Genomic DNA, 13,376 nt, shown 5'->3' with positions numbered 1-13,376 from the left:
GAGGGCATCATTTTTATACTCTCGCAAAAAAGTTGCTAATAACAGTATCTCGATTATCACTTTATCATGCGAGAGTATAAAATGTTCGGTGACACCCAAACTTAGCCCTTCCTTGCTTGTTTCACAATAATTGCTTATTTCAAGACTTCATTATTGTTTTTATTCAGTTTTGAACATTTTTCGATTAAATATTTGATCTAAATTTGCAGCAAAATGATAAAAAACTAATTTCATACATCTCCCTGCTTAAATATTTCTAAAATTTCTATGCAAAAAAATTATATTATATAAATATAATTGCCGACCTTGACTTGCCATCAAAGCGGCCAATTATCTTAACGGTTTCAATTTTTCGAACACATTTTTTCACGTAATAATTCTGCAAGCTCACATTAGCATAGAAACAAACCAGTTTTCGCTGCACAGTGTTAATCTAGAGGTGTTAATTTTCACGCTGCCGCCCAACAATGTAGCTTAATGACATTTAAAACGTTGGCCACCGCGCCGACGCTCCACCACTCTACCCACAGTACCGGAACCACACAGCTAGATTCGCTTACAAACATCTTGGGGTCGCTTTTCAACAAGCCTGCATGATAGCCAAGTAGCTACTGCAATGCCAAGTGTAAAACCGTGCTTGAATTCAACTTTTTTATTTACTTAACATTTTTTTCGATGAAAATATACTAGTAGTTGACTTCTATTTACTTTAAATCGTTTTTTTCAGCACTCAACTACATGGAAACAAGTTTTGTCATATGTAATTAAAAGTGTCAATTTTCGTTGTGACCACTTGAGTGCGTTGTGCTTGAAATTTCAGTATTTTGGACTTCCCTCAAGCAAACGCTTTGATGTTAAGCACTCGCATGAAATACAAGCCGCACGTTAATCGCTTAAGTGGTTATGTAAAAAAAGATTAAAACTAATGAAGCCCGCAAATACCCAAACTGCGGGCTTGCCATTAGGTGAACAAACATTTAAAAGCTCAGCAGCGCTACCGCTGGCGGAAATCTGACAAATATGCCGTCAGCTAATCACCGATGGATTGCACGTGACAGCTGCCAAATCACTTTACTTCAGGTTGACGCTTAAGTGACGCAATTTTTAATCAATATCCACGTTTTCTGTTTTTGGTTTCGTTTTATGTTACTTTGCTTGGAGCCTCGCAGTTCTAATACAGCACAGAAAGGCTTTTTTTAACAGTGCGATTAGGATAATTAGCAAAGAATATTTAAGTAACTGATTATAGAATATTGCAAATTAAATAACATTTTAAAAATTAGTTCAAAATTAAAAATAAACTTGTTTAATATTCCTAAGTTAAGTAATTTTATTCCGGTAGCAGTTATTGATATACAAGTAGAAACGTTAACTTTGATTGAAGTTATAATTCCTTCAAAAATAGAAAAGGTATTAGAACTTGTTTTCGACCGTTCAGTTTGCATCACAGCTATATGCTATAGTTGTCTGATTCCAAAATTTTTATCAGGGCTTTTACCGTTGCCCGCGGTAATACTTAAACCAAATTTCGTGAAGAAATCTCATCAACTAAAGAAGTTTTTCCCGCAAGGACTTGATTTTGATCTTTCATTTTGCATAACAACTATAAACTATAGTGATTCGATCTGAACAATTTCTTCAGAGATTGCATTCTTTACTTGGAAAATGATCCAAACAAAATTTCGTGAAGGTAACTGGTCAAATGAAACATTTTTTCATACAAGCACTTGATTCCGATTGTTCAGTTTGTATGGTAGCTTTGTGTTATAGTGGCCCGATATCGGCGGTTCCAACAAATAAGCAACTTCTTGTGGAGAAAAGAACTGTAGGCTAATTCATGGATATACTGCTATTCAACTCAGCTCATCACGCTGATCATTTACCTTTATTTTTTATAAGGTCTCTAACGTTTTCTTCTGGTTACTACAAACTTCGTGACAAACTTCTGTTCTGTCTTGCTTCTTTTTTATGTGAAGGTAACGCTTACGTAGTTATACCCGAGTTATACTTCTGTTCTGTCTTGCTTCTTTTTTATGTGAAGGTAACGCTTACGTAGTTATACCCGAGTTAACAACAGCGCGCCAGTCGCTAAGTGCAGCCATGACATTCTCCATCTGATCTCTGCACCTGAGTCGAATATTTTCAAAGCTTTAGGGTTCTCCTCCATCTCCAAATCGTGACCTCTTGATTATCATTATGATATCGTCCATGCCTCTGCACCATATAGCAGGTTAATTATGAGGGACTTGTACAGTTTGGTCTTTGTTCGTCGGGTAAAGACTTTATTTATCAATTTCCTACTCAGTCCAAAGTAGCAAGAGTGATATTGTCATGAATGCGATGACTGCTTGTTTGATGACAGGAGATGTTTCGTCTTGCCCTCGTTCACTAGTAAACCTTTACGCTTCCCTTTCTTATATAATGTGGAATGATATTAATATCATCGGCATGCGCCAGCGACTTACTCTCTTTTAGAGGAGATTACATCAACTCTATTTAGCTCTACAGCTCATATTATTATCTACAGCAACAGATAACAAAAGTCACGCGATAGGAGTCTCCTTGTCTGATACAACCTAGCCTGATTCTAACGGAGTCGGTTACACATGACAGTTTTGCGGGGATACCAAATTCATAAATAGCGGCATAGAGGCTGCTCGAGGTGCAGTCGAAGGGGCTTTCAAGAAAACGAAGAGAGATGTATGTCGATCTTCTTTTCATGGGTTCTATCCAAGATTTGCATGGTGTAATAGAGGTCTAAGAGGTTGAGAAGGGCTTTTGCTTGATATTCAATATTAAGAAGGCTTACCATGGTAATTGGGGCAGATTGTGAAGTCCTTTTTTGTGCGGCACATTTAAGCTCTAAACTTTGGACTCTCTTCAAGCTATAAAAATGTAAAGTTTGCCAAAACTAAATCTTTTATTTTTCGAATAATTTTCGTCCGCATAAATTCAAAGGCGTTAGTGGGTCATTTAGGCACTTTTTCGATTACCCAAGAAACAGATGTTGTATAAAAACCTTTTGCAACCACTAAACAGGAGTTTACCAAACCCTAACGATAAAATTTTTCTTTCGGACCTGTACTTTCAGTAACTCGACCATCTGAGCAAAGCACACATCTAGAAGTGGTGAGCCATTAAAAAATAAATTGTATTCCAGACCTCATAAAATCTATACTTACACGAAAAAAGCTCTCAGAGCACGTTTGAGAGGTTACTATACATCCACCTTATAATCCGGAACTGCACCAAGTGATTACTATCCAAGCAATGTAGAGGCGACGAATGAGCAGAGAAAAACATCAAGAAAGAAAAGCCTTTTATCGCTCAGCCATATACTATATATCTAGGAATAACGGTTCGAATACGGGTCGAAATTCGATTTCGAACAAATATAAAAAGACTTACTATAAACAACATAAAAATGTGACGACACGCTCTTCTGAGAATTTAGTAAAGTAGGGGCTTGTTGCTTGCAGTGCTCCGTGCCATATTATAAGAATATCAAATTATATAAAATATTAAATTTACAACATTTTATAGATTCGAAATTATTCTGATTTCCCAGCTCCAAACTAAAACTCTCCTTTGTAACAAACATTATATTAATGTCTGGCCTCTTAAAAGGTTCATCAAAACCATTATCAATTCATATTATGAATTCGAAAAAATAAAGTTTTAAATAATAAAACAAAATTACAAAAACAAAAATTAATTCATTTAGTTCACTTAATATTCACAAACGTCGAACAAAGAATCCTTCAAGGTTATTAATATTATAAATTCTCTTTGTGGTTACAGTAATAGAGTCTATATGCGCACACATACGTAGTCCGGCTACACACACATAACATATAATACGTACAAGTCTGTATGGGACATATGTATGGACTCCGCCATAAATGCATAAAATCATGTACTACAAAAACAACAAAAGTAACTAAAACTACATGAAGCTTCACAATAGCAGAATATTAGATAAGGTGAGGAGTATAATAAATATTCAAAATTTGATTTGCAACGAAAAATCATAAAATGAAAAAGGGAGAGAAACGTAAAAAAGATAAAAAAAATCATGTATGCGAATTAATATTTTGGTTTTCGTATATTTTATAAATTTTTGGAAAAGCTGGTAGCAGCATTTGTATAACACTCATATTCATCATTTTACCATACTAAATCGTTCATCAATCTGTCTTTATAATATGTCTTTAAAGATATTTTTAATCGACTCAGCGCATAAATGTAGGCAATATTTCCTTGAAAAATTTTCGTGTGCATAATATAGGATAGTCTAAAAAATCTTTTCGTATTTCAAATCAAATTTAAACTTATTTTTTTTTTTTATTTATAATAATATATAAATAAACAATTATGTGCCATTTTGTGGGCCAATTTTTGACATTTTTTCGCTGGAGACATTATTTTATGAGTATAAATCGAAATTTCGAAATATACAGATCGGAAGCGAGCGAATCATTCTTGGGCTAAGCATGGTCTTCGTAAACTTCACAAATTTCATCGGGGGCTTGCGTGGAATTCTTTCCTCTTTTATACAAAAATTTCAATACACCGAAATTCTTCATTATTTTCACTCATTTTTGAACAGCTGTACTAGCTTCATTAAATTTATTTCTTTTTTTGTGTTAAATGAAGCTTTAAACCCAACGCTTTCCAACGCTGTATGGCATGAGACAATGTTATTAGTACGAGTAGCATTGGAGATATACGACTGCAATGACATCTATTGTCAAAATACGTACAAACTTTTTCGAATACGCAATATTTGGTTTTGCTTTAGTGAACTATATTGCATACTTTTTAGCGTAATATTACATATATAAATGCAACCAATTCTTTATAGTTTTATGTGAGAAAGCTTTTCTTAAAAAATTTTGCTAAAAAGTGGACAAATTCTACTTTTGGAAGAGAAGAACGGTTTACTACATATGAAGGTACTGATTTTATACAGCATCTCTTGGAACTATCTGACTACGCATAAAATCATATCTATATATCGAAAGACTAACTCTAAGCTTTTGTCAACTCTTATAAGCTGTCAATTATATTTCTTGAGAAACACTTTGAAAGCCCTGCAGCGCAGATAAGAAAATCGCAAGCAAGAACTCCGCCAGTTTTCGCTGTTGGGTGAAATGGAAATAAATTTTAATTGCAAAATTTTCAAAAAGGAAGCCGTAAGAGGAGAACAAACTAACGTAAAGGAAACTAAGTTTGAGGCTAACAGGCTAGAAGTGTGTATGTGTGCGCGCATACATACACAACGACTCAAAGCATCACAATAAACTAAACGAACAGCATTTTACGAGCTCGTCCATGATTTATGAGTGACATCGTTTCGCAGGAACATGAAAAGTATGGCAACATATGTGCACATAAGTACAGAAGCATACACGTGTATGTATGTAATTGTGACTACAAATGTTTGAGTATGTTAGTTGTACTACTGCTTATGTTAGCAGACAGGAGTATATAAATTTTTAGCTGATAAAATATGGGTTTATAATTTTTCGTGTTAGCAAAGGACAAATAAAACGGTAGACATTTCAGTAGTAGAAAGAGAAAAACAGAAATTAAATATTTTTAGTTCTCCCCAACAAGCTTAATTAATGCTAAAAAATAAGTAAGTGTGTTTTGCACTCATTATTGTTTGCATTTACAGTATTTTGCAGCCGTAAAAGTTCGAAAAAATTCACGAAAAAGAACGATTAAAAAGTTTACACGCTTTTTATCGCACAACCACACGAGGCCAGGCAGAGGCGCCGTTAAGCGAAAAATGAAATCAAAGCAACCGATACACGAATCCTATCTATGGAAATGACATCTCCGCGCCCAATGTACTGCAACGTGCGCCACCACTTGGGTTGTTGAACTCATAAAAGTATGGCATTGGTGCAACGTATGCCACCAGCGAAGCTGCCGCCGCCATCACAAACGCGGCAGCCCAGCCAACACGCCGCTCTCATGCGCTGCTGCGTTGTTGCTGTGATGTGCAGCAATTGATGCAATGACTCATAAATTTTGCTAAAATTTTATAATACTAAAAATGGATTTTTGTATTTTACAGCGCATCATAAAAGTCAAATACACGCATGACACCAATGCACGAGTGGCTAATATAAATACTGTTGCTCTCAAGCTCACTATATAGGAGATGTACACGCGAACTGGTGGATATGAGGCTATGATGTGCTTGTGCTAAATTTTTTATGAATAATACGCGGCTTCACTTGTGATTACTTACGCTTGGCAGCCGCAGATGCCGTTGACAATTGAAGAATTCTTTTGCGCGCTGCATAAAGTTAAATTAGTTGAACTAAGGAGTACTAAAACCGACTGGGCGACAGCGGTAGTAAAGTTAATTCAATTAAGCGAGCTTTATATTTTGTGCCTATTTTTTGTAATGATGTTTGGAAGCATATTTAATTTTCTGTCGAAGTTACGGGGGTTGATGTAAGTGCTTTTGGTGCTGAGTGTGTTAGAGGCTGTACACGTGAGATACTATATACACATATAAGTTTTGACTACGCCTTCAGTAATGGTGTATATTAATATTATTTCCAGTATCCACTAATCTTAAGAAACTTTCTTCCTCACATTATTCAGCCTCGTGGAATAGTCTTTAGTAAAACACAGTTACCAATATGAGAAAGGATTGTTTTTTCTTTAGCTAAGCTAGCTACAGACTTATGGATCCAAAACAGCAGAGCCGAACAGCTCTTGGCAGAAAAAAATCCAAGTGAATTTCTCGATATAATCCGTAAAAATTGTTACTTCACCTTATTCATTATATTACCTCAAATCATTATGTTACTTCAAATCATCATGCACAGACATGAAATTATTAGTCAATTGAGTGAAGCTCACTTTCTTCGATTAATTTATTGAAATGTGTAGATTATGCAGAAACTTATGTGACTGCATTTCATTTCCATTATGCCTCACTTGGTGTATATAAAAAAGTATTTTAACATTTTCTGGTTTCGGTCCAATTTCCTGTAATTATTTCTTCAGTTATACTTGTAATAATGGTCTGGCTTCTTGATGCCTTCGATTAATGCCTTGAAATTTGAAGATCTTCTAGAAATGTGGAAATTTGATTACATTTTATTAAATTTTCTTTAATTTTTTCTGAATTTTTTTAGATCTTGCAGAAACCTATATGACTGTCCAGTACGAAGTTTAGCAATCATCGCTGTTGACATAGACCATAGATTTGACCTAACCCTACAGGAAATAGTCTAACCCCGTCAAATCGCACGAACAAGGCGACCAATTGACTGGACCATTTCGTCAGATAACACGTTCACCAAACTCAGTTTTCAATAAATCGATTGTGACATTCGCTGTGTGGCTTGTGGTGCCGTCCTGTTGGAACCACATATTGTCCAAGTCCATATCATCCAATTCAGGCCAAATATTCATTTATAACAGTTATAATTGAGCGGTAGCGATTCCCATTCACAGTAACATGTCATGGCTTAAGATGATTTTTCGATGAAAATCCGGATCATTATCAAGCTGCTGCTCAGCCCAATTCACGAGCATACGTCGGTTCTGGTGGTCGAGCGGCTTCAGTTCTGGCGTTAATTTAATCTTGTAAGGATGTAGGTCAATATCTTTTCACAAAATTTGCCACAACGAGTTCACAGAGATGCCCAAAGCTTGGGAACACTTCTTTACCTCACTGACACGGAAACATTTTATATTATGCCTATGAATTCAAATTTTCACACTAGACGCTCAATTATTGACCCGACAGGGCTATTATGACGACCACAAATTGGACGTGGCGCTCTCATAGTTGACTCCAAATTCCGGCAGTAAATTTTAAAAATTTCGATTCATTATTGGATCGTATATCTTTCCGTGATGAAATGGCAAACCATACTGAAAATGTCAAAAGAGTGTGGAAAATATAGCGTCCTTTGCTGTCCTTTTCGGTTTACTTTTGTAGCGTTCTTATTAAAAAACCCGTTTTTTCATTATGACGCAGCAAGTGTATTTTAAGAAGTATCTTCAAAGACTCTGAATTCATTCTGATTACCTCAATCGTGTCTTGAAATATAATGTATCACAGGTCAAGTAGAAAAAGTTCGGTCAGGTGTATGAAATTTTTAGTTTTTCTGACTTCATTTGTTCAGACTTCACAAAAAAATGTCTCTGGTGACTTCGATTAATATCGCATCGGAACCATGATTTACACGACGAATCGAAGGTTGCTATTTTGGAGGTGAAAGCAAAAGGCTCCGAAAAAATTAAGAAACAGTAATGGATAACTACCTTCAACCATACAAAATATATTCGTGGCAGATTATCAACACCGTTCCGTACCACCAAAGCGAAACAAATTTTCCCAGAAAAGCGCAATGAGTTCACGAAACCAATATCAAGCTCCGAATCAATGTAATTAAAATCAACCATATTGACAAACCAATTCAATTTATCACTAAAACATGCAATTTACCATCAATTGAAGCATGGAGCATAGAAAACTAACGGAACAAAACTGGTCTATGAATCAGAAGACAAGCGCTGCTTAATGGCAACACCCCTTCGGCCGAGACCCTGACCATGCACGATTGAGAGTGTGGCAGAGGCGCCGTAAAGCCTGACACCCAGCTCGTCTGGCCACAACAAATTGAGACAAAATTAAATTAATATGCCATTTAATTGAAATTTAACCACATTTGCATTTATCGATGCAAAATATGCACAAACATAATATATCTGAGGGATAAGCAGACATGTGGACTCATATATATAGTATGTATGAATATATGTGGCGATGGTAGAGGACACAATTTATGCGCAACAAAGGGGATGGGTCACGAAGGAAGTAAGCCATTTCGTGTTGGTGACACTCGAGTTAAGCTTGCCATGTGCGCGTATGTGTGTGTGTGGCTGTGCAGATGTTAAGTTTGAAAATTGAATATTGTATGCAATAACGTGAAACTTCCTCAATTTCATTAAACACGAAATTTGATTGAAAATTAATGTCCGTACTTACGCGCTGCCGCCCGAAGGCTATAGTGACCGACCAGCAGTGACCAGTTGCGCAATGTGCAGCAGGTGTGGTGAAAATAATGTGATTGGAGCGAGCGCAAGAATAAAGCTGTCAGCAACAGTTGATCGCCCGCGGGGTGACTAGATAGCGAATGGTACTCGCATACATATTCGTATGTGATAACGTGATCTTTTTTTCGGGTTTAGCTTCGCTGCTAAAGAGGAGGTAACCCAATTTGTGTGGCTGATCTGAATTTTTGGGGAAATATGTATTGCTTTTATATGTTAGAATTTGAGTGAGTTAAAAATTGGAAAGAAATTCAAATGCTGAGGTAGCGAGGGTAATATACAAGTAAAAGTATTTAGAGAAACTAGAAAAATAAAAATAAAAAATGTTATAAAGTAATACAATAATAATAGATGATAATATGGTAAATTTAAAACAGCATTCGAAAAAAATAATCGGAAGTTTGGATTTTCGTACAAAACCTCAAAATTTTTTAAATTTTAATGACAACAATTAAAGAAGGTCTAAGTTTCGGTTTAACAGAAAATTTTATACTTTCAAAATTTTCAAAGATCAAAGTCGAAGGCGTATATTCAGGTATTCCAATTCTACAGAGGCTTACATATTCGAAATTTTGGGGTTTTAAATTTATTTAGAGTCCATTTAATATCATTTTGTTGAAGAACACATACCGTGAGGGTACTATTTGATTTGATTTCTGATTCTATTAGTTTAAAACTTTTATGGTTTCTCGGCGGACAACTGCGACAAGTAATTTTCACAGGCTTCTCTTGAAGCCAACTTTACTCATTAAGATGGTTTTGCATTGACCGAAGCAAATAGTAGTTCGATGGTGCAAGGTCAGGGCTATGTGGTGGATGCATCAAAATTTCCCAGCCAAGGTCTCCCATTTTTACCGAATCATCAAAGCGTTGTCCAAATGGAAGACAAAACCATTTCTGCTGATCATTTCGGGCCGTTATTTTCGATTGATTGCTTCAATCTCATCAGTTGTTAACAGTAAGAAGTACATAGAACCAATCGTTCGACCAGGCTGGAGCAGTTCATAGTGAATGATTCCTTTCCAATCCCACCAAACACTCAGCATAACATTCGAGGCGTCGATCCTGGCTTTGTGACCATTTTCTGGGCTTCACCACGCTTGAACCACTTCTTATTTGATACACTTTTCGTTTCCTATTATCATTCGCTTCAGGAATGGTTCGGTTACTTTTCGTTTTAGCAAAGTATCGCATACGTAATTTCGGTCCATTAAATGTTTCACAGATAATTCATGTTCTTTTTGTAGCCAACCTTTTTTAAATGGTTCAAAACTGTATGATGATGAATTAATGAAGCTCCTTAGCGATGTCATGGCTGCCTATGTGACGCTCCTGGTCAATAGATCGACCAGAGCGAGGTACATCTTTGACATCAAAATTTCCACGGAAGCGAGCGAACCATTGTTGTACTACACGAACTGTTACAATATCGGCTCCGTTAACTTCATAAATTTCATTGGTGGCTTGCGTGGCATTCTTCTCTTTTTTATACAAAAATTTCAAAATATAGCGAGTTTACCGAATTAAATTTTTTTTTTGGTTAAATAGAGCTTAAAATCGAAATTAAATTCGAAAAATCGACTTTTCGACTACCCAATATTAAATTTCGCCTAAGAATGGCCAGTGTCCCGCCCCATCTCTAATTTTTAGACTGAGTCTTATACCGGTCTCGCTGGTTCGAAATTCAACGCGTCTAAGGTTTTTATTTAGTGACTTAATGCCATTTTGCTAGTTTTCCATATAACGGTTATACAAAGAGTGGGTGTGTCTATCATTTAATTTCAAGCATTTTCACAGAGCATGTGGAGATGTTTAAACGAATGATACTTACATTCAATTATGCCTTTAGTGCCGTTAAAATCTGAAAAAAGAAATCAAACATTGATTATAAAAAAATTAAATACGTTTTTATAAAGTTAGTAGAGCATAATTTTTTCACTTTTTAATTCTTCGCTTCTAAACTATTTTCATTATTTACAACTCGCCACTCTTATTTGCCGAAAAGGGTTTTATTGCTTTTCCCAAATTTCGAAATTGACAGCCACAGAATTCAATTAAAATCGAAACATGCACGTAGGTGGTCAACGAAATGCTTTAAATATCCACAGGGTTGAATTTATGACGACATGCCAGCGTACACGACATGCGGAGCTACACATATTCGTTTCAAAAAAGAAGCGCACAGCAAGAATTATGCTCGTATTATGTAAATAATGGTAATTATTATTACTATCATGTTTGTTAAGCAGAAATATTAAATGCTGGAAAATAAAGGCACTTAATTACTCATTAACTGACTAACTAATGCAGCCCAACAACTGACAACACAAAATGCCGCGATGTGTGGTATTAAAGCATACATTTAGGCATATAAATGACATATTGAACTTTGGTTATGTTAGCGAAGCGTGAGCGATTTTTTAAGCGTAAAATCTATGCTTTCTTTCTCACTTAAATCTTCTCTTCTTATTATTCCTTTGAACCCCTTTAATTTCTTTTTCACTTTTAAATTCCTTGTAACTTCTATCTTCGCTTCAGCTCATTGACATCAAAAATTTTGCGCAAATTACCCAAAAATCACTTAAACTGTCTATAAAAACACACATTATATACATACATTTATTTGTACCTTTGAATTCGTGTGTTCGACTAAGACGGCAAGGCTCGGCAGCAGTGCAGGTCCTTTGTAGCTGCCAACAGCAGGTGTGCTTCAAAGAGGACTAATAACGAGGTATTCGGATATAGATACCTAAGTGGCACACGCATGCAAACACGTGCAATCCACACATATATACAAGCACATTCTCACCGATATTCTTGGCTAGTTTTGCATTGAACGCTGCCTGTCGTGCTGGTTTTGTAACCGGTTGTATTGGCTCATCGGTCAGCGCTCAAGCAGCCAGGCAAGCGGCAGTCGGTTGGTCGGCTGGAACATGTGCGCTGTTCGTTAGCGATAAGGACATTTCCATGTAATCATGGATGAATAATTGGATTTTGAATCTCAGTTGGTGACTGAAATGGTCACATGCTGGCTCCGGCCTTTCTGCAGTGTAGTTTTTGTATATGTGCTTGCTGTGGGCACATGGCAACGACATGTTTTGTACTTGGACATCTGTATTGGTGTGCATATGTGAAAGGATGTACACAAATGCCGCTTGGCTAGCGATTATAACCCAAATAATATTCACAACGGGAAGTCCATATTAATATTTAGGCATTTTCTAAGTCATATTCATTTATTACATTCGATATGTGTAGTTGTGTGTATAATATTGAGGGTATTTTTAGGAGCATGCAATTTATTTTTTTCTTACAAAAACAGAGAAACTCACCCCAAATGAAGTCATAATTTTACGACCACCAAAAATTCGGTGAAATAAAGCAAAGATGGAACTAGAAAATATGTATAACGTGTTTTTTTAAAGATCGGGATAACGAATTATTTGTCTCTAGAGTTTACTAGTGATAGTAAAAAATCTAAAAAAATATGAACCAATAAAAAAACTCTCTGTGTGTACTCTCCTTTACTAGAGTTCAAAGGAGAATGGAAAATTTCTTTAGAATTGTTTGGAATATTAAATTAAAAAATATATTTGCCAGCCAGTTTGACATTTAATTGCAGTCTCTAAAAGAAATTATGTACCTCTAAAAAAGCACCCTCTAAAAAAGAAGATGACAATAAATTTTTGGGCTTAAAAATGTAATAAATCAGATATCTGTTGTAGGATATACATAAAGGAAATCTCTCTTTATGTAGTTTTATTTATTTGTTTCTGTTGCGCTTGAATTGTTAACATTTTTTTTGTATAAACCAGTTTTGATAATTTTTAAACCCAAAAAAGCAATAGTAGGATAAACTCTACTGGAAAAGGAAGGTAATACCCGTGAAGAAAGTATCGAGAATTTCATTTCTCCCTCACATCTCCCGCTTTTATGGAAGACAGTTCAATTTTCCTAGGTTGGTAAAACAGTCCTTAATCATGATGCCAAAAATTAGCGCGATTTGTTAACCAGTGTGTTTACAGTAGCTGTTTATGTTAGTCGACCTCATTAGTGTTTGTCGAATTTTAAAATTTAAATCAACGTATTTGTGTTAAATTTAGGCCAAACGCACAACAAATAGGAGGCTATTTTGACTAAAGTAAATTAATTTTGCCGAAAAACTATTTTTTTTGTTTATGTTTTTTAGTCCTGTTTACTTTAGAACGCACCTTGTATATGCTTTAGTAGTCAGCTATCGGAATTACCGCTCCTTTATGAGGAGGAACGGCTGCAGACTTTCA

The 13,376-nt window shown here is 35.7% G+C and overlaps 1 protein-coding gene across 3 annotated transcripts in view; it reads right to left on the bottom strand.

Annotated features, from left to right (window-relative positions):
* LOC120767249 overlaps positions 1–13,376 on the bottom strand; it is a 301,297-nt gene that overhangs the window by 59,364 nt on the left and 228,557 nt on the right. For all 3 annotated transcript variants that reach the window (XM_040093103.1, XM_040093105.1, XM_040093104.1), the window contains one exon: positions 10,925–10,954. The gene's annotated coding sequence lies outside the window, so the exon portion shown is untranslated. The remainder of the gene's footprint in view (positions 1–10,924; positions 10,955–13,376) is intronic.

This window comes from Bactrocera tryoni, chromosome 2 (genome assembly GCF_016617805.1).
Source record: "Bactrocera tryoni isolate S06 chromosome 2, CSIRO_BtryS06_freeze2, whole genome shotgun sequence".
In the NCBI taxonomy this organism is placed as follows: domain Eukaryota; kingdom Metazoa; phylum Arthropoda; class Insecta; order Diptera; family Tephritidae; genus Bactrocera; species Bactrocera tryoni.
The sequence above is the reverse complement of the archived record's forward strand: the minus strand, read 5'-3'. Positions and strand labels throughout refer to the sequence as shown.